Source organism: Meriones unguiculatus, chromosome 17 (assembly GCF_030254825.1).
Source record: "Meriones unguiculatus strain TT.TT164.6M chromosome 17, Bangor_MerUng_6.1, whole genome shotgun sequence".
In the NCBI taxonomy this organism is placed as follows: Eukaryota; Metazoa; Chordata; class Mammalia; order Rodentia; family Muridae; genus Meriones; species Meriones unguiculatus.
The window spans coordinates 5232291-5254753 of NC_083364.1; the positions used below are offsets into that span (position 1 = coordinate 5232291).

General features: G+C 40.2%; 1 protein-coding gene across 12 annotated transcripts in view; it reads right to left on the reverse strand.

The window, feature by feature from the left end:
- R3hdm2 (R3H domain containing 2) overlaps window positions 1-22463 on the reverse strand; it is a 118158-nt gene that overhangs the window by 92625 nt on the left and 3070 nt on the right. For 10 of the 12 annotated variants that reach the window (XM_021657928.2, XM_021657983.2, XM_021657962.2 and 7 more), the window contains exons 2-3: window positions 15059-15173; window positions 10890-10954 (exon numbers count right to left, since the gene is read on the reverse strand). The gene's annotated coding sequence lies outside the window, so the exon portion shown is untranslated. Of the gene's footprint in view, window positions 1-10889; window positions 10955-11550; window positions 11639-15058; window positions 15174-22463 lie in introns of all 12 variants that reach the window. The other 2 variants (XM_021657903.2, XM_060370948.1) reach the window with 1 other exon arrangement.

Below are 22463 nucleotides of genomic sequence, written 5' to 3' on the forward strand. Positions count from 1 at the left end.
TCTTTTCTCTAACTTTCTTAGATAAGAAAGGGGTAGAAAGGGGAATATAGGGTTATCTGTTAGGAACAGTAAGACAAAAGACAGATGATTGAATATACTCAACTTAAGGCTTTATTTGTTATTCTCAAACAAGTATTTTAAACTCTGGTATAGTATTTTGTATACAAAATATGATGCAAAAATGAGTCTATTTTTAATACATTGGTAAATTTTAGTATATTGATACAAATTCAAGGTTACTTCCAATACTTTTAAACTGTTATTACAAACTGTTTAGTATTAGTTAATCAACTCATAGTCATGTCAGACACTAGTCTAATTTGTCGCAGGAGTGTACATCCTATGCTTAACAGATAGATACGATTTTGTAGACAGGTCGATTACATAAAGACAGGTATGTCTTCAAAAACTTCAGAGACCTACAGAATATGGCATTTAAAAATGTCTTTATAATTTTAAAGATTCTTTGACAAAATCTTTAAAGATGAGACAGGTCATCTTCTGGCAGCACCCAACATATCTCAAAGAAGATGATGAGCATTGAAGAATCTCCACATGGAGATGGCTTTAAATGTGGCGAAGGAGCCGAGCAAGCAAAAATAAAATGCCCTCGTCTCACGACAGACAGAATTCTGCCAAAAATGGGCAAGCTTAAATGCAGGACAAGTCGACTGCTGAACTCTGCCAAAACAGGGTAAGCAAGTCCTAAATAGTTCCTGCTTCACATATATGTCTGTCAAATATACTGAGCCAGAAGGCTGAAGATGATGCTCCAACGTTATAGAGTGTTATGGGTGACTATTTAGGCTGCAAACTGTCTCTGTCAATTTTTTATTTTTTTTGGAAGCTGCTAACATACACTTCCTATTTACTCCAGTAACTAATTTTATTCCTTGTCAAGTTTCTGGTAGGGTTGAAGACCAAATAGTCATAATTCCACAATTAAGCTTAAGTTATTTAGAATTTAAGAAAATGTTTTCATATAGGTAATACCAATAAGGATAAAAGTTAATTTAGGTATAGAACTCTAATCCTGTCCAGATAGGATAGACAATCAAATACTTTCTTCTAAGTTGCCAAATGCATGTGAACTGGACATTGCACATGTAAACCTTACCTAATAGTTTTCCTAACTTTTATAATTATTATTGTATTGAGAAAAAAAGGAACCTTTCATTGGACTTAAAAGGGAGAAAGGTTGGTATAATGTTCTTTTTGGAATGTATACAATTTATCCTTGTTCATTCAAATACTGATTTCTCTACCCCGCTATCTTGTTTCAATCTGGACATTGCATTGTGATACTTATTCTAAACATCACCTTTCTCAAGTCTGTGTAAACACGCCACCATTTGTTCTCTGTGTTGTCAATAAAACAACCAGCCACAATGCTGAGCAATGAAGAGAATAAGGTGGGACATCCTTTGGAGGGGAGGAGAAGGAAGCAAGGGGGAAGGTAGGAGAGCAGAGATTGGCAGGAGAGTCTTAGAACCATGAGGAGAGATGAATCGGACCCAAGATATGACTAAAAGCAAGTATCATATTAGAAATTCTGAATGGGAGGAAGCTATGCCGGCTTGGAGGTTTAGGATGGAGTAACTATTGCCCAGCATTGTGCTCTAGGTTAATTAGGTAAATCCTAGTCTCTGTGTGATAGTTTGGGTATACAGCTTGTTTCAGAATAACTGCTGTTAACTCCAGATAAATCAGCAATAAATATTAATAACCCACAACAAGCGTGTAGCATATTTCCAAGTAAGGTTACAGAGAGGGAAAGTTCAGTGACAAGGACAGAGTCCCATGTGCCTCCTGAGTGAAACCACAACCAAAATCTGAAAAATTCCAAGGATTCTAGGATTCTAGAGTGCTTAAGTAAAAATAAACTGAAGACAAATGTTATAAACCACCATAGGTATCTAAAATAAACAAACAAAAAAAAAATGTTTTAAAAAAAAAAAAAAGTCCTGGCTCCAGAGATGGCTCAGAGGCTCACATGGTACTCTTTTCATTTTGTTTTTCAAGACAGGGTTTCTCTGTGTAGACCAGGCTGGCTCACAGGCTGCTTCTGCTGGAATTACAGGTGTGGGCCACCACTGTCAAGCTCTTATTGCTGCTCTTATTGAGGATCCAGCTGCAGTCAGTTCCCAGCACTCACACAGTGGCTCACAACTGTCTGTCTAGCTCTTGAGGATCTGACTCCCTCTTCTTGCCCCTATAGGCATTAGGAACATATGTGGGACATGTACACAAATGCAGGTAAAACAGTCGTACACACAAAGTAATAAATTAAGTAAATCTAAAAAATGTTTTAAACTCACAATGTGTCACTAGAGATCTATCACAGTAGCTAAAGTTAAAATCTGTGGAGTGCGCAGGGGACAGTGATGGTGTTGATTAGCACCTGTAAGGCATGTGAGACCAGGGTTCAATCTCCAGCCTAATAGGGCAAGGGAATAGAGTGTGGTCAAGGATACAGAAAAACTCCATCACTCATGAATCATAGATATGAACGTGTGATGATATAATCACACGGAAAGACAATGTGGCAATGTCTTATCAAATGAAATATGTAATTGTCATATCATCCAGCAACCAATCTTGGTCATTAATTCCAGATATATAAAAACTTATATTTCCAGAAAAATCTATACACAAATATTTAGAGTAGTTCTATTCATAATAAAACTGTAAACAACAACAAAGTACTTCAAGGTCAAAAATTAAACTGTGACCCAGTCATTCCATGGGAGAGCACGCCAACACTAATGAGGAACAAATTATTAACATGAACAAAAACTTAAAGGTCTCTTTCTTCTCAAGAGAATTACACTGATTTTTTGTTTTGTTTTGTTTTTAAGTCTAAGTCATTTTTTCCCCACACTTTTTTTGGTGGTGAGCTGGTGATCAAACTTAGGAACTCAGGCGTGTGAAGTATTTTACCATTATCTACAGCTAGCTAGGTCTGCAGACAGCTTTTCATCTAGTCTCTATAAAAACTCTGGAAAACATTGGTGGCTTCCAGGGACCAGGGATATAGATTTGGGACATGGAAGAGGAGGTAGATATAGTTAGTATGTTCAGTATGAAAGATCCTTTCAGATGCACACCTGTGATCTCAGAACTCTGGGAGGCAGAGACAGGCAGATCTCTGTGAGTTTGAGGCCAGCCTGGTCTACAAAGCAATTTCCAGGACACCCAGGGCTGATACACCATGAAACCGTCTCAAACAAACAAACAAACAAACAAAACAAAACAAAACAAAAAGAAACACACACACACAGAGTGCACATGATTCCTGAGAGAAAAATCTAAAAACAACCTGTAGATTTTACCAATGTCAATTTCCTGGTTTTAATACTGAACTATAGATATGCAATGGTACCACTGAAAGAAACTAGATAAAAGGTTCATGGGATACTGTTAGTTTTGTTTTGTTTTGCAACTTCCTATAAATATCTACTTATTTCACAAGGAAAACATAAAGGACAGTGAGGTGTTGGGGAAGAGTTTGGTGGCAGAGAGTGAACTTATGGTACACACAGAACTCTAGTTTAATTCCTGGTTCAATTCCCAGCACTACAGCAAGGGCTACAGAGAGAAAACAAAGATTGCCTGCCAGATACACAACATCATCTGGAGACCTGTCCTCATTTCAGGCTGAATAAGTATAAAGTGTGAATCAGATCTGTACAATGGAACCAAAAGTACCAGAAATGACACTACATGAGCAAATACACGTAGTGTATTTCTTTGGTTCACTACTTAAATATGTTTAAAAAGCAATCAACTAATTAAAGGAAATTAAACTAACTAAAGTGTATGATCAGAACAGGACACTACTGTAAGGTTTTCTTTTATATTATTGTACCTGTATTAGTTACTTTCTATAAATTGTAATCAAATTATCTGACACAGATGATTTAACTGGGTTTTGGAGGGGGGAGTTGTTTTGTTTTGTTTTTTGAGACAGAATCTCAGGTAGCTCAGACTGGCTTCAAATTCTCCAAGTAGCAGAGAATAACCTCTGAACTTCCTGCCTCTACTTCTCAAGGGCTAGCACTAGCATGACATCATACCTGTTTTATGCCATGCTGAGACTAAACCTAGGCTGCCTTATGCATGCTAGACCAACTGAGCTACATCCCTTATGCATGCTAGACCAACTGAGCTACATCTCCAGCCCCAGGAAGGATTTATTTGGCTTACAGTCTCAAAGGGTCCAGTCTAACTCAAAGGACAGCACAGTGAACAGCTTAGTTCAATCACAGAGAAAAGGAACGTAAACAAATGGCAACAAAAACAATAGGCTTTTCCTTCCTTTCTTCCTTCGTTCCTTCATTCCTTCCTTCCTTGTCCCCAGCCTATGGGATGGTGCCATCTACATTCAGAATAATTAGCCCTCTCTAAAAACACCCTCAGAGACACTGCAAGATGCACCTCAGTCTCTTAGGTGATTCTAAATTCAGTCAAGTGAATAATGAAGATTAGCCATTATAATACATAAAATGATATACTATTACTCTAAAGTAAAATTATGGCATATAGCAGAAAAAAATAAAACCAAAAAACCCTCAAACTCAGGAAGCCCAGGCATTGGGCTTACTATTACTAAATCATGTTTAAGTCAGCCATTTCTAATAAAGTAAAAAAAAAAAAAAAAAAGAAAGAAAATCAAGTCTAAAAAGTATGAAAACAGTGTGTTGAGGTTATTGTATCTGTCTGACTAGGCAGAGGCCTGTATCTCAACTAAGAGGTTGAAAGGACAGGCTCAGGGCCTGCTTAGACTGCAGAACAATTCAAGTCCAGCCTGGCCAACTTTACACAAATAAAAAAAAAAAAAAAAAAAGGAGATAAGGCCAGGCAGGAGTGGTGGCATACACTTTGAGCAGGGGCGGGTTGCCTCTGTGAGTTTTAGACCAATGTGGTAGTTCCTGGCCAGCTGGTTTACGTAGTGAAACCCTGTCTCAAAGAATAAAGGGATGAAGATGTAACTCAGAGATATAATACTTACCTAAAATAGGATAGCACTCTCTCTCACACACACACAGTAAATAGGTAAGTAAATGAATCAATCAATGAATAAATAAGTAAGTAAATAAAATAAAGATGGCTCAGCAGTTAAGAGCACTGGCTCTTCTTCAAAAGATCCAGGCTCAATTCCCAGCACCCACATGGCAGCTCACAACTGTCTGTAACTCTAGTTCCAGGTGATCTGATGCCTTTTTCTGGCCCCACAGGCACCAGTCATGCAACTGGTACACAAAGCTAAATGTGTTGGCAAAATACCCACACACATAAAATAAAAAAAAAAAAAATTTAAATAAATGAAAATCTTAATTAAGATGTTAAATTACAAAAAGAAATCAGAACCACATAGAATCTTTGGAATTAAAGGTACAGAAGCAGGCCACCAGATGCTTAGTGAATAAAGGCACTGCCACCAAGCCTGACAACCTGAGTTTGATCCCTATAACCCACATGGTGAAAGGAGAGAACTCATTCAAACTGCCTTCTGACCTGCACATATGTGCCATGCCATACATGCATACTGTCCACCCTGCCACACACACACACAAATAAGTGTAAAAGTCAGTAGTCACAGCTGCCTACTTCTTGGCACATACACTAAAATGAGCAACCTGGAAAAGACCGGCATGGCACCTGTGCAAGGATGTCACACAAGGTGCAGTAACAGGCTGGGAATACTGCACAGGTGTTAAGAGTACTTGCTGTGCTGCCATGACAACCTGAGTTATCTGTAACCTGCTTCATCTGTAACCCTAACACTCAGCAGATTTGGGGGTTGGGAGTGGGAGACCAGAGGATCACTTGGTTTGCTGTCTCTCAGCACAGCTCCAAGTTCAGTCAGAAACCCTGGCTCAAAGGCAACAAGAAGGCAAGTGATAAAGCAGTGTAACCATGCCCTCCCGTCTCCACAATATGCAACCCATACATGTGAACATACAGTGCACACCCACAGAATGCAGTAGGATGCAGGCATGGCGCAGCATCATCCCTACAGTCCCAACCCCTTGGAGGCTGAGGCAGTCAGCTCCATGCCAGCCTGGATTACAAAATGACACCATGTCAAGAAAGACAGGGACTGACAAAGTACAGAAATGAAGGAAATCATTAATGGGGAAGTAACATCAGATTTAAGCAGACAGAAAGAAGAATCAATGGACTTGAGCTAGGTGAATTAAAGATTATCAAACCTAAGCAGAGACAAATGAATAAATAACCTTGGAGAACTGTGAGAAGTGTAAAGCATGTCAAGTATTTACTGACAGTCCCAGAAGGGGTGAAGAAAAGGACCAAGCGCAGCTCAGCAGCAGGGTATTTATCATTCATGGCTGAGGCCTTAGCTTCAACTCTAAGCACCATGAAGGGAAAAAAGTAACAAACAGAATATTTCACAAAATAGCCAAATACATCAACGTTTATTTAAAAATTCTTATAACTAGAAGCTTCCTAAGTTCCAACTAAGAAAAACTGGCTTCCACACCTAGTCTCATTGGAATCAAGCTGTCCAAAGGCAAAGGCAAGGAAAGAATCTTAAAGCAGCAATGGAAAAGCATCTCATTACATGCATAAGATCCTCAATATATCAAATATATCATTAGCAACCATGGAGGCCACAAGTCATTACAAACCTATATTCAAAGCATTAAAGAAAATGGCTATGTAGCCTGGCACCCAGTCAAAAATACAAACAAACAAACAAACAAACATACATACACACACACCAATAATAACCAGGGCCAGATGTGGTGGCTCATGCCTCTAATCCTAACACTTGGCAACAGAGGCTGGAGGAGATGGGGCAGTATAGCAAGTTCTAGTCCAGCAGAAGCTATGCAACCCTGTATAAAAAAGAAAAACAAGTAAGAAACTGCATACGCCTGTAATTATGCATGTTTAATGAGGACAGTATAAATATATAATTTCTATAAGAAAAGCACAAAAGAAAGGAGAAAAAAAGCTGGGTAGTAGTGGCACACACCTTTAATCCCAGCACTTGGGAGGCCAATGCAAGGGGAATCTCTGTGAGTTCAAGGCCAGCCTGATCCACAGAATGAGTTCCAGGACAGCCAGGGCTAGATAGATAGGTAGATCTGTAGGTAGGTAGGTAGGTAGGTAGGTAGGCAGGAGACACACAAACAAACAAGTAAAGGGTGAAGCATGACATGGTGGCACCACCTGTGATTCTAGCTGAAGAATGTCATGAATCTGAAGCCAGCATGGGATCCCCATGGAGACCTGTCTCTCAGAACAGCCTAACTAACAGATAAGGTCAGGGAACTTGCTGCCAAGCCTGACCACCTGAGTCCAACCCTATAACCCACATTTTAGGAGAGAATTAATTGACTACCTCAGGTGTTCTCTGACCTCCACATGCAGATCATGACACAGGCAAGTGCACACACACACATCCCTATGCTAAATAAATGTAAAAATAAATAAAATATGTGAAATGATGGACATGCTCACTTCCTACCCGTCACATTTTCATTATCCATTATGGACTCCAGAACGTAATATGAAAAAAAACTTAGAAAATGGACAAAGAACTTAAACACTTCTCCAAAGGATATATGTAAATGGCCGAGCACTTTCAAAAATGTTCACTATCATTAGGCACAAAGGCAATGTAAGGCAAAAATCACATTAAGGTGCTGGGCTTGGCAGTACAGGACTACAACCCTACCACTCAGGAGGTTCATGCAAGACAAACCAAATTCAACAACAGTCTAGACAAGAAAACAAGTTCCAACTAGCCTTGAGTCCAGAGAAAAGGCTTATTTCAAAACTCCAAAGGCAGCCAGGTGGTGGTAGTGCATGCCTTTCATTCCATCACTGTTCAGGCAGAGGCAAAAGAATCGAGTCTGAGGGCAGCCTGACCTACAAAGTGCATCCAGGACAGCCAGGCTACACAGAGAAACCCTGTCTCAAAACAAACAAACAAATAAACAAACTCTCCAAAGGCTAGGGATGTAGAACAATAGTACCTGCCTACCATGTGAAAGGAGACAGGTTTGTAATCAACCGATCTAAGTAGCACATTACCATTAACATGACCAAAATAAAAACTTGGCAACAGTGAGGCAAGTACAGAGAGCAGCTTAGCAGTCCTTCCGTCTCAGCTTTCTGGTTGTGAATTACAGGCATGTATCAACACACCACCACCACCACTTTCAGCTTCTCATCCAGTCTGCCAAACACTTAAATCTGTAAGCAACATTTAGGTCCACGATGTAGTTCTGGCAAGTGATTCTAACTAGCGGGGCCTACCAGCCCAGACTTCTAACCTCAACTATTCATAACACTGATCCTGGTCAAAGCCTGCCTGACAACAACAGCCAGCCAGGGCAATCCCGCTGCCTAGTTTCAACTTTGTGTCAACCTGACACAAAGTAGAGTCATCTGAGACAAAGGAATGTCACTAAAAAAAAGTGTCTCCATAGTATCAGGCTGGAGGACATTTTCTTAATTAGTGATTGATGGGAGAGGGATCAGCTTATAGTGGGTGGTGTCATCCTGGATGTGCAGGCTAAGCAAGCCATAGGGAGCAAGCCAGTGAGCAGCACCCCTCCATGGCCTCTGCATCAGCTCCTGCCTCCAGGTGCCTGCCCTGTTTGAGCTCCTGCCTTTGCTTCCCTCAATGGACTATGTATGACTCGGGATATGTAAGCCAAATATCCTACTTCCTCCCCAAGTTGCTTTTGGTTATGGTGTTTCATCACAGTAATAGTAACCCTAACTACGACAGCAGCTTAGTGTGTTTAATCTCCAGTACCCTCATTAACAGCTAGGCTTCTTAAAGCTGCATTTCAAGATGAGAAATCAACAAGAAACTACTTAAGAAATAATAGCTGGGGCTGGAGAAGATGGCTCAGTGGTTAAGACCTGGGTTCAATTCCCAGCACCCACATGGCAGCTCACAACTGTCTGTAACTCCAGTTCCAGAGCAGCTGACACCCGCGCACACACACATACAAGCAGGCAGAGCACCAATGTACATAAAATAAAAATAAATAACTCATTAAAATTTTTTAAATCCTCTATAAATATTTTCTTTTTTAAGAGAGTTGTTGCTTTGTTGTGGTTTCACATGCTAATCAAAGGCTTTATCATTAACTTATCATAAGCCTGGGTCCTGTAATGGAGGTTGTGAAGTTGCTGCTGTTGTTTTGAGGAGCAGCCTGGAACTCACAAGGACAGGTAGACCTTGAGCTTCTCTTATGAGCATCCTTCCCTGCCTCCTGAGCAGCTAGGATAACAAGTACGAGCCACCAGACGTGACTATTCAAGGCGAAAAATAAAGCCAAGAGGTGCTGGCACATGCCCTTAACCCCACCAGAGGAAGACAAGGGCAGGTGGATCTCTTAGTTTGAAGCCAGCCTGGTCTACTTAGTGATTCCAAGGCAGTCAGGGTCACACAGAGAAACCCTGCGTTGAAAGACAAACAAAACAGGTATTTTCATTTTTTTGTGTGTCTGTGTGCCACATGTGTGCAAGTGCCCATAGAGGCCAGAAGAAGGTATCATGTCCTCTGGAGTTAAGAGTTACAGGCAGCTGTGAACCACCAAACATGAGGCTGGTGGCTGACATACCATCCTCTGGAAAAGCAGCAAGCAATCTTACCCAAAGAGAAAGCCCCATGGCTACCCTTTAAATGTTTGAGCAAATGTTCTGGGCACCAAACCTGATGCCCTTAAGTCGGTCCCTGAGGCCCACACATAGTGGGAAGAGAATGGACTCCACATATGTACTGTGGCAAGTGCATGCTCACACAGAGAGAATTAATAAATGTAATAATAAGTTTTGTTTTTATTTTTAATTTATTTGGCACAGAGACTTGCAGAGCTGCCCAAGCAGGTCTCAAAGGTGTGACTTTCTTACCTGATCCTCCTGAGTAGTTGGGATTATTTTCGTGTACCACCATGTCCAGTTTCTAGAAAAATTCTGAAGAATTGGAATGCTGGAGATGGCTTTGGGGTTAAGAGCACTTGTTGTTTTTGCATAGGACCCAGGTTTAATTTCCAGCACCCATGTGGCTAACAGTAATCTGTAATCCCAGGGAATACAACTCCCTCTTCCAACTTCCTAAGGCAACAGGAATACATGTGGCACACAGATTTAAAAAAAAAAAAAAACTAAATTGGAGCAGGGCATGATGACACATGCCTTTCATTCCAGACTGGGACACAGAGGTAGGCAAATCTCATGAGTCTGAGGCTAACCTGATCTATATAGTTGAGTTCCAGGCCAGCTAAGCCTATATAGTGCTTACAAACAAACAAACAAAATCCTAAATTGAATTTTTCTTTACTAAAGGTATGTTTATTGTTTTAAAAGGAAGCAAAATACAAGGGCTGGAGAAATGGTTTAGCAGTTAATAGCACTGGTTGCTCTTACAGAGGACCCATATTCAGTTCCCAGAACCCACAAAGCAGCTCACAACCATCTGTAACTCCAGTTTCTGGGAAGGCAATTCCTTCTTCTGGCCTTCAAAGGCACCAGACACGTACATGATACATATACATGCAGGCAAATACTTGTCCATATAAAATAATATTTTCTTAAAAAAATTAAAAGTATGATGCATTTACTGGTAAAAAATATTAAGAAATTTCAGTGGTTCAGCCAAAACCACTGTACATTAACAGCACTTAGTGAGATGAACAAATAGTATCACATATCCCAAACTATCTGCATCTCTTACTTGGAAGCACCAAAAGGTGTTTTATTTTTTTAAACTCAGATATACAATACAATTTCCAAATACACAGGCTTATGTGATGATTAAATGAGAATGACAATATAATTAATACTTAGTTTGTTGCCTGACATATAAAATTGTTTTCATAAATGTTAAGTCTTATTACCTGAATAAATACTCAGTCTCCATGAGTCCAGTGCTGGTATTTCTCATTTAAGAAAGAAGTTTAACCTCAAAAAAGAAAAAAAAAAAGTTAGAAATAATTTTAAATATTAATACACTGAGACCTTCATGGACAATAAAGAGATCAAGATCCTCAGTAGCACCTTGTATTCCTCTTCCCAGTTTCTTTTGCTTGCATTTCTTACAACCTAGAGCCCTGTCCTGACCTCTCTAAAAGTCAGCTGAACTAAAAGTCAGTCTTCTCTACAACATGGACTGTGTCAGCTGCTATAATCAGAGACTCAACACTGAGCAAAAGGCTCATCATACAAGACGGTACTGTCACATTACCTAGGACTTTGGTTGATTCTTCCCGATAGACTAGCAGACCAATGACAGCTGAGCCTTGCTTAAGGCTCCTGTTTACTACACACAAAAGCACTCCTACTCAAGACAGCTACTGCCCAGAACCCTTCTGCTGCCATGTAGCCTTCCTTCATGGTCTTTAAATGGAGACTTGGACAAAAAACAAACAAACAAAAAAACACATTCCTTCAGGCCCATAGTAACAACTCCAAATGGATGATCAGCCATGGAAAAGCTAGAAGAGAGTCCTTAAAAAGAACCTCAGTAATTACGAATTTTAAAATAAACATCAAAATTACCTGAAGAAGAAACTAATCTTTTCATCAAGGGATGTGTGGTATTGTGATGGTAATTTAGAAAACAGTTGCAAAGACAAAATATCAGTCCCTGGACATGCCAAAAAAAAAAAAAAAATCAAAGAAAAATCTTTTATCTTTTGATCCAAAATGTTTTATTCCAACAATAACTTTAAAAGACCCTATCTCAAAATTATATAAATTTTTAAGAAAGCGTGCAATCAGAACTGTCTTAGCTTTGCTGATAAAGAATACTTAATACAATCATTTTGGAAAGCTAGCAATACTTACTAATGCTTAATACATATATAGCCTATACCCTAGCAACACTCAAAGGCATATATAGCCATTGGAAGTTAATTTGTCTCATATAACAATGTTGTACAATATGTACAAGAATATTCCTAGTAATTTTATTTATAATAATCCAAAGTAGAGCCAGACATGGCAACGCACACCTTTCATCCCAGTACTCAAAAGACAGAAGCAGGTGGATCTCTGAATTCGAGGCCAGCCTGGTCTACAGTTAGTTCCAAGACAGCCAGAGCTACATAGTGAGACACTGCCTCAAAAATAAATAAATAGATAGATAAATAAATAAATCTGCTTTTATTCTCACCTCAGTATCTCTGAATATATAACACGTCTATCCAGAACAACAGTTTGAAAAAAATGAGGTTTTATGAGAGCTAAGAGGTCAAACCAGCTTCATAGCAACACTAACATGTTATTTGGATTTATTTTGTCTTGGTGGTACTGGGGATTGAGCCTAAAGCTTTGTGCACTGAAGTGTTTTGGCTTTAGATGTATTTATTTTATTTCATGCAGATGTGTGTTTGGCCTGCGTGATATATGTACACCATGTGTACCTGGTGCCTGGGGAAAGCAGCAAATGTGCTTAATTGCTGAGCCATGTCTACAGACCCACAATGAAATATTTCACCAGCCCTCTTCCTATGTTTTATTCTGAAACAGTCTCTTAGGAAGCTGCCCAAGCCGGCCCTGACCTCACCATCCTCCCACTTCAACCTCCTCCAAAGTCATTGGGATTACAGACCTACCTCTATCTGCCTTTCTTACTGACAAAAGTAACATTAGGTAAAGATGCTAGTGCATCCATACAAGTCTAAGTAGGAACATTAATCAAAATGTAACACTAGAGTTAGGGAAGTAGCACAGTGGCAGACCAAGGCCCTGGGTTTCCTATGAGCACTGCAAACAAAAACAGCAGTGGTAGCATATCTCTGTAATCCAAGCACTGCAGAGTTGAAAAGCAGGAGAATAACTAGTCTTAAGGCCAGCCTGAGCCACATAAGAAGACCACCTCAACAACAAAGATATGGAGCTATGGCTGCAGCTCAGCTGGCATGTCACTTCCTTAGCACTCACAAGCTCCACGCCACACGAAGCAAAGCCTGGTGTGAAGTCTGGTGTGGAGCCTGGTGTGAGCTATAGTGCCTAGACTGACGCTGAACCTTGTACCTGCAGAACTACATGCCCAGACACACAAATAAATATTAATGTCACCAAGGACAAACCTCCACTACTGCTTTTAGATTCAACAATGTAACCTCAGGCATATGCCTATTACCCCAACAGCAGAGGCCAAAGCTGGAAAATCTTAAGTATGAACTACACTGTGAGTGACTCTAAGGCCAGCATGAACCAAACAGCATAACCTTGTCTCTCAAAAACATACACAGGAAGAAGGGAGGAGGAGAAGAGAGAGAAGAAAGCTGACAAGCACTTGACTGTGGGTACACTATCACAGAAGAATATCTGTAATTATTGAAAGGGGATATTAAAATACTACTTCTTCCAACTATATGTCTTTGGAGCTGTATTTTCTTTTTTGTTTGTTTTGGGTTTTTTTATTTTGTTTTTTGAGACAGTTTCTCAAAAACTCTGTAGCCTTGGCTGTCCTGGACTTGCTTTGTAGACCAGGCCGGCCTTGATCTCATAGAGATCCACCTGCCTCTGCCTCCCCAAGTGCTGGGATTACAGGCATGCCTCACTTCAACTGCCTTGGATTTTCTTCATATACTTGAGCCAAAATAAGGTATCACAACAGACTGACTGTGGATAGTAGCAAAAGAATACAACTGTCTTCTATTAAGTTAGACACTAGAGAGTTGCAAAAATGTAAAATAAAGCTCAGCGGTAGAGTGCTTCCCTAGTACATGATAAGCCCTAAGTTTGATTCTTAGCACTAAAAAAAAGTTAAAATAAATAAAAGAATGCCTGCCTTTCTCACTCAAGTTTGTGGAAAGCTGTGTTTTTTGGGTTTTTTGTTTGTTTGTTTGTTTTGCTTTTTTTGAAAGAGGTATAGGAACTAGAGAGCTAGCTGCTGCACGAGCATAAGGGCTTGAGTGCAGATCCCCAACACCACATAAAATATGGGCATAGTGGTAAATACTATAAAAACTTTTTAAAGGGGGCTGGAGAGATGGCACAGAAGTTAAGAGCACTGGCTGCTCTTCCAGAGGTCCTGAATTCAAATCCCAGCAACCACATGGTGGCTCACAACCATCTATAGTGAGGTCTGGTGCCCTCTTCTGATGTGAAGAAGAAATAAAATTTTAAAAACTTTTTTAAAAATAACTTTTATCTCGGTAACACAACATTCTGTTTATATTAATTTCTCTTCTCAGTTTATGATAAATTTTTGCACTTTCAAACATCACCAGAATTTTTTTTAAGATTTATTTATTTATTACTTATGCAATGTGTGTTAGCATGTACACCTGCACGCCAGAAGAGGGAACCAAATTTCATGTTTAGATGGTTGTGAGCCACCATGTGGTTGCTGGGAATTGAACTCAGGACCTTTGGGAAGAGCAATCAGTGCTCTTATCCTCTGAGCCATCTCTCCAGCCCCTCAGAATTTCTTACTATGCAATAATAGCATTACTTTTCCTACTACCAAGTGATGTATTAAACATATTTACTGTAAGTAAACTATATCATATTTTAAATTATACTTAAATTATTTACTCAATGTACTTACTCCTTATATCTGCCTTTTCTTTTTTTCTTTTTTAAATTATTTATTTTTTTATTTTATGTGCATTGGTGTTCTGCCTGCTTTGTGAGGGTATGTGTCTAAGGGTGTCAGATTCCCTGGAACTGGAGCTACAGACAGTTGTGAGCTGCCATATGAATGCTAAGAATTGAACCCAGGCTCTTAACCACTGAGCCATCTCTCTGGCTTAAATATGCCTTTTCACACGTGTATTGAGATAAATGTCTGCTCAAACTGCCTTTTTTTAAATTTTTTCCGAGACAGGGTTTCTCTGTGTAGCCTTGGCTGTCCTGCACTCACTTTGTAGCCCAGGCTGACCTCAAACTCACAGAGATCTGCCTGCCTCAGCCTCCCTGAGTGCTGGGATTATAGGTATGTGCAACCGAGTCTGACTTTCAAACTATCTGTTATTAACTCTAGTCTGAACTCACAAAACAATTCAAACATGATAAACTTTACCCACCATAAGACCCCCAGAATAATGCTCACCTGATTTCTAGCACAGATATGCTGGCTCCTCCATCCACATGAAGTACTAAGAACTGTATCAAGTATAACTTTGAGAGATACTGAGGAAGGACAGTGGGTTGTCTCTGGCAATTATCTGAGAAGGAAAAAAAAAACAAACAAACAAACAAAAAAAAACCTTTCACCATAATGAACCCAGCTCTTAACATGCTTTCAAAAACGTGGCAGTGAAATAAAATTCTCAGACCAGTTTTGACTTTTTACTGGTCTCTGTATTTTAATTAAGTGATGTCGGTGACAGTACAAAATCATTTTGAGGCTACCTATATTCGTTCTTACTCTGAAAAGTGGAATACTGTCTATTAACTATAAAATCCCCAGGGGTTTCAATTCTACAAAGGCTCTACTATGGTTCTAAATTAAGCCAAGCAATAGAAACAGTTGGAAGATATATAATTTGTTTTAATATCTATGCTTTTATGTTGCCAGGCAGCTAATTCCTTCAGTAATGCTAGAGCAGCCAATCATACAAAAGGAAGAAATACATCCACCATATTATCGACAGGTTAGTAATTGTGTTAACTAAAATACTATCTGAGCCAGGTGTGCCAGTACTTGGGAAGCTAAGGCAGAAAGATCAGGAGTTCAAGGCCAGCAAAGGCTAGATGAGACTGTCTCGAAAAGAAACTTAAAAGGGAGCTGGAGAGCTGGCTCAGATGTTGCTCTTGCAGAGGACTCCAGTTTGATTCCCAGCCCCCACATGGAGGCTTACAATCATCTATATAGCTCTAATCCCAAGGGCTCTGATATGCTCTTCTGACCTCCATAGGTACCAGGCACACAAGTGGTGCACATACATAAAGTAGGTTAAAAAAACCCATACACATGAAATAAAAATAAAACTTTAAAGAAAATGGTATCTATGGTCAGGTGGTGGTAGTGCATGCTGTTAATCCCAGCACTGGGGTGGCAGAGGTAAGCAGATCTCTTGTGAGTTTGAGGTCAGCCTCCCAACTGGGGAGACAGAGTCAGGCAGATTTCTGTGCATTCAAATCAGCCTGGTCTACAAAGCAAGACCAGGACAGCAAAGGCTACACAGAGAAACCCTGTCTAGAGCCCCCCCCATATACATATATATACAGTATTTTTTATTAGAGGGTTTTTAAATATATGAACAGAACATATTAATTACATAGCCTAACTTCCTTACAATTGATTTATGTCTCCATGTCAAAGGAACAAACAGGCTAATAGTTTTCACGTTCAGTGTAACATGTTTTGTGGATATGACTGACATGTCATCTCTTGCAGAAATAAGAAAGTACATTCTGGAGCTAGTGTAACATACATGATTTAGTGTACCAGATCCCAATTTTAAAGCTAATCCTATGTGGATTTTCTGAGACATCAAACTCATAAAGAGCCAAACTCCTGCCTCGTAGTTCCACAAGCTTTTAATCCCAGCACTCTGGAGGCAGAAGCAAGTAGATCTCTATGAATTCAAGGCTAGCCTGGTCTACAGAGTAGTAGACCTTGTGTCCAAAAACAAAAAACAAAAACAGTAATTTCTTCTTTTTTAAGGCTAGGAAGCTAAGTCTGTGGATAAAATGATCAATTTCCAGAACAACCAGTGAAATGGCTCAGCAGGTAAAACTTACTTACAAGCCTAACCATCTAAATCTAATCTCTAGGCCCAGAATGGTAAGAGAGAATCAACTTCCAAATATGAACATACACACAAGAAAGAGACAGGGAACGAAGGAGGGAGAGAATGAAGGAGCAAAAAAGATACATACATACATGAACCCACACAAACACATAAAAATGCTACTCCAAACAGGAAAGTTCAATGCAGTAACCTTCTTAACTAGATTGTATTCTAGATTGTATTCACAGATAAGCACGTAAAAACACGTGCAGAGGAAAATGCATGAGCTAACCTGGGCTACAACATGGAAGAGGCTAGTCTTCCTTTGCAGACCTTCTACTCTTCCTCACTTTTCCTCAATAAATTTATAGTTGCTCTGCTTTGAAGAAAAAAAAACATGTCTTTAATCCTAGCACTCGGGAAGCAGAGGCAGGTGGATCTCTGAGTTCGAAGCCACCCTGATCTACAAAGCAAGTTCCAAGACAACCCTGTTGCCTCTGTGAGGGTGCTGGACTACCTAGAACTGGAGGGAGTGGCCATGTGGTGCTGGGAATTGAACCTGAGTCCTCTGGAAGAGCAGCCAGTGCTCTTAACTGCTGAGCCATCTCTCCACCCCCAACACTTATTCTTAAATCATGTTTACATTTTACATATTTATTGGGGTGGGGGGGCAGGGAACCCTGACATGACAATGGAGGTCAGAGAACAACCTGAAAAGTCAGCTCTTTCCTTCCACCATGTGAATCCCAGATATTGAACTCAGATTACTGACCGGGCAGCAAGTGCCTTTATATACTGAATGATTTTTGCTGGCCAAATTTTAGTGTTCTTTTAAATTATGTATATATGTGTATGTATATAATTTACTATATAAATATATATGTATATATTATGTTCTTTTTAATTATGGATATATGTGCACAAGCATGCTGTGCCCACCACAGATGCTATGTGAGAGTGTTAGATCACCCAGAGCTGGCGTTAACAGGCTGTTATAAGCAGACTTATGTGGGTGCTAGGAACCAAACTGATGAGCCATCTCTTCAGCTCCAAGCATTATTATTTTAATAGTCAATACTGTTGTACTTTTAATACTGACAACTAGGACTATAAAGCGTTGAATTTCAGAGGGGAGTAGAGTATCTGCACACACCGATTTGTGTGTGCTCATATGTATGTGCATTTGGTGGAGTTGCACACTCGTGTGTGTCCATATGTGTACAGAGGCCTAGAAGACAACCCTGAGTGTGTAGTCAGTGCCTCTGATTTTCTTTTCTAGGCATCTTGCACACATACATTTGCATACACAAGCAAAGTTATAAAAAAAGAGAAGTAAAATATCAACTCTATAGCACTCCTCAAAACAGAACAGAGAAGGCGTATTCTACAAAACAATTCTAGCTAGTAAATGTAGAGGAAATGACACAATCTGAAAATCCACATCTTGAAATCACCAATTGAATAAAAGGTTCAGTTAAGGCCCATTAATGCTGACATCTGTGATCCCAGCATTTGGGAGGGAGAGTCAAGTGGATATCTCTGAGTTCAAGGCTAGCCTGGTCTACAAAGACAGTCCAGGACAGCCAGAGCTACAAAGAGAAACCTTGTCTCAAAAAAACAAACAAACAAAACAAAAGAAAAAGACCCATCAATGGAGCCAATAGATGGCTCAGTGGTTGAGAGCACTGGCTGCTCTTCCTGAGGACTCAGGTTCAATTTCCAGCACCCACTGGCTGCTCTACCAGAGGACCCAGGTGCAATTCCAAACGATATAGCACATTAGGTAAACCCTGTACCAACTGAGCTACATACTGCTAGCTCCTGTTTATTCATTCGTATTTATCCCCGCCCCAGAGACTTTCACTATGTAAGCTACCATGTCTGGCTCTTTCATTTAGTAGCCCAGGTTGCCCCTTTCCACTACATAGAAGATATGGTGGTAGCAAATGCCTGTAATCCCACCACTCCAGAGGCAGAAAAGCAGGAGAAGCAAGAATTCAAGGTCATCCTCAACCACCTATCAAATTCTAGGCCAGCCTGGGTTACATATAACTATCAGGGGGGAAAAAATTGAAATAGGCCAGGTGTGATATCATGCACCTTTATAGCTAGCACATGGGAGGCAGATGCAGGAAACCTCTTTGAGTTCAAGGCCAGCCTGGTCTAAATAGAGTTCCAGAACAGCCAGGGCTCCTTTTTTGTTTTGTTTTAAAATCCTGACCCTTCTGCAACAACGACCGCCCCCCCTCCACAAAAAAAAAAGAAAAAAATGGGACAGTGGGAAGAAAAAGGAAATTTTAAAAATAAAAATAAAATGACCCTCACGACCCTAACCACTCTCTTTCCTCCTCCATGCCTTGCTTTATTCTAAGACGAGAGTATCAATAGGTCGCCTAGGCAGCTCTTAAATCCTAAGTAGTGGGCACTACAGGCTTGTGCCATGACTCAGCTTATGGAGAACGTTTCTTAATTACTAGAGGAAAAAGGGTCCCTTTTTAACAACAGAACAAAATAAGTCTAGCAGAGGGCCAGGAATGAGGGCAGATGCCTTTAATTCATCATGCCTTAAATCAGCCTGGCCTATATAGAGGGTTCCATATCACCATGGCTACACACTAACCAGTCTTTTGTTACTGTTTTGCTTTTGTTTGTTTTTTAGAGACCGGAATTCTCTGTGTAGCCCTGGCTGTCCTAGACTCACGTTGTAGACCAGGCTAGCCTCAAACTCACAGAGATCCGCCTGCCTCTGCCTCCCTGAGTGCTGGGATCACAGGCCACCGCGTGTGCTACCACACTTGATTTACATAGCAAATTTGAGGTTAACCTGGGCTACAGGTAAATTCATTTGACAATCTGAGTTGAATTTCAAGAACCCACACAGAGGAGGATTGATAACCAACTCCCCCAGTTATTATCCAACCTCCATACCCAACTATGATGTGCATACCTCACATAGGTCCCATACACACACACACACACACACACACACACACACACTTCACACACAATGAAATAACAAACTGCAGTAAGAATGTTATGACACGAAACATACCAATATACCAAAAGCACAACAAAACCAGTTAACAGCTTATTCTATACATTACAAAAGAACTAGCCAAACACGGTGGCACACAGGCCTATAATCCCAGTGCCTGGAGGCTAGCCTTGGTTATACAAAGAGACTTTTCTCAAAACAAACAAATAAATATGATAATTAACAGATTTCAAAATTGCCTGATTTTTCTTTAAGTATAAGAGAAAATATGCCAAGGAAACAAAAAAAAAAGCCAAATTAAGAAAATTCCCTATCTGCTCGTAAAGTCACATATAACAGAAGGAATGGACAGAGCACCTTCAGCAGAGAGACAAGGCAAGCGCTGTACCACTAATGCAGCAACCAGTCTAGTCCACTCAACTAGACTATCAACACTACAGAGGGTGAGAAAGACACAGCTCAAGGAAAATACTCAGCCACTGGAGGACAGTCTAAAATTAGACCCACCAACTGCACTCACATACACATCCTAAAGCCCTGAGTCTGGTTATTTTTCTTTATTCTAGGCTGGCAACACATTCTACAGAAGGACAAAGTTCTTTGCAGACTCACTCTCTCCTTTCTCTTTTGGTTTTCTGAGACAGGGCACAACATTGTAGCCCATTACAGCTTCAAACTTTATTTCAACTTCCTGCTTTGCCTTCTGAGTGCTGAGACGGTACTATGCATCTGCCCATCACGCCTGTTTACCACATCTCAGAATGCAGCACAGAAAGGGCTCGCCAACCACATGGTAAAGGGCTTGCTGACAAGCCTGACAATTCATTCCCAGCACCCATGTAGGCTGGAGCATAACTACAGGCAACTCCAGCTCCAGGTACTGAGTGCCCTCTCCTGGCCTCCACTGCTACTAGCGCATAAACATACACAGACACACACTATTTTTAAATAAAATAAAATCTTTGGCTAGGAATGACAGTGCATGTCTTTCAGCACTCAGGAGCCAAAGGCAGGCAGGTCTCTGTGAATTCTAGGCCAGCCTGGACTACAGAGTAACAAGGCTACATAGTTGAGAACTGTCTCAAAAACAAAACCTTAAAAAAAATTAAATAGTTCCACAAAATGTTCTCCTTTAGACTTACCAGGAACATATAACCAAAACATAACACTTTTCATCCTTCCTCAGAAATTCACCTTTTCCTGAACCACTGAGATGGCAAAGACCTTGTCTCACAAGACTGACAGCTGAAATTCAATCACTGAAACCATGTCAAGGTAGGAGAGAACCCACTCCACACATGCATGCCTTGGCAAACATGCCCACATTTGTATGTGTTCTCTATATGCACACATACATACATAAACACACATACACAGGTATATATTAAGTCTAAACACATTTTTTACTCCACCTTTTCCTGAAAACTTTCCTTATGCACTCATAAAAAGACCTGGCACAGTAAGTGCCATGCTCATTAGAAACTATCTGTACAGAAGCATTATCAGCACCTATTCATCTTCCCACAGAAATGTTTAAGTGTCTGAAGCTGGAGAAACACTTACTAGAAATGCTGTTATGAACAGACAGAAAAGGAGAAAACAGAAGTTTGGTAGACACTGTTACCAATTTGCCTAAGTTATCAGAAACTATTTATAAAACAAAATGAGTGTAGACAAAGTTGGCACCCATTTTTCCAGCATTAAGAGAGTCAGAGGAAGAAGGATCTTTGGGAGTTCTGGGCCAGCCAGGGCTACTAGTGAGACTGTCTCAAAACAAAACAAAACAGGGTGGGCAGCTGAAGAGAAGTCTAGGTGGTTAAGAGTATGCTCTGATTTTATGAAGACCTGAGGTCAGCCCTAGCATCCATGATGGGCAGTTCATCATGGAGTCATCAGCTAACTGCTGATAGCTCTAACACCAGGGGGCTCTAATGTTTCTGGCCTCCACTCATGTGCACACACATACACACAGTTTAAAGTATAATAAATCTTTCTTTTTTCTTTAACAGGGTCTCAGGCAGTCCATGTTGGACCAGAACTCATTAAGCAAAGGTAACTTTGAACTCCTGATTTTCCAACCTCTACCTCACTAGTGCTTGACTTATGCCAGCAGGTGTTTACCTAACATACTTCTGTTGCTATTACTCGTACATTAATACTGGAACCAGATCTAGTCAAATGCTTATTAGATCTTCAATTCTTTCACCTCAAACAAGCTGCTCTCTCACGGGCATGGCAGTTTTCAATGTTTGGCAAATATTTAAGCCAAAAACCTTTGTCACCCCACTCCTACATGGTGCTTTTTAAAATATACCTCATCCTTTGCCTTCCTGAAAAGTAGTCAAGACTGCCTCAGACAGAAATCTCATCTAGACCACCTCAGCCAGGTCAGAGAAGGTAACCAAGAACTAATAGAAATAAGTGAGGTGTACCCCAAAACACTCAGCGGCCTGCTTCTTTTATTGTCAAACTTAATGTAAATTTATCAAATTCAGCTAAAAATGCTGAAGGGGGAAAAAAAATCAAGCATTCTCTAGAACCAAATCCCCACTGTTAGAAAGTCACTTTGTAATTTTAAGCTCAACTGGTATCTACAAAGACAGCGAACCATCACCTTCTATCAAATAAACACTCATAGTGAGACTGGCCTGCTCAGCTGAGGCCAAGATGGCACTAGATGTCCTTGTCTCAGCCAGATATGAGTGAATCTCCCATGAGACCTAAGAACCCCACACAAGCTGGAGGCAATAAGAGCACTTGCTCTTGAAAAGGGCTGGGTGTGG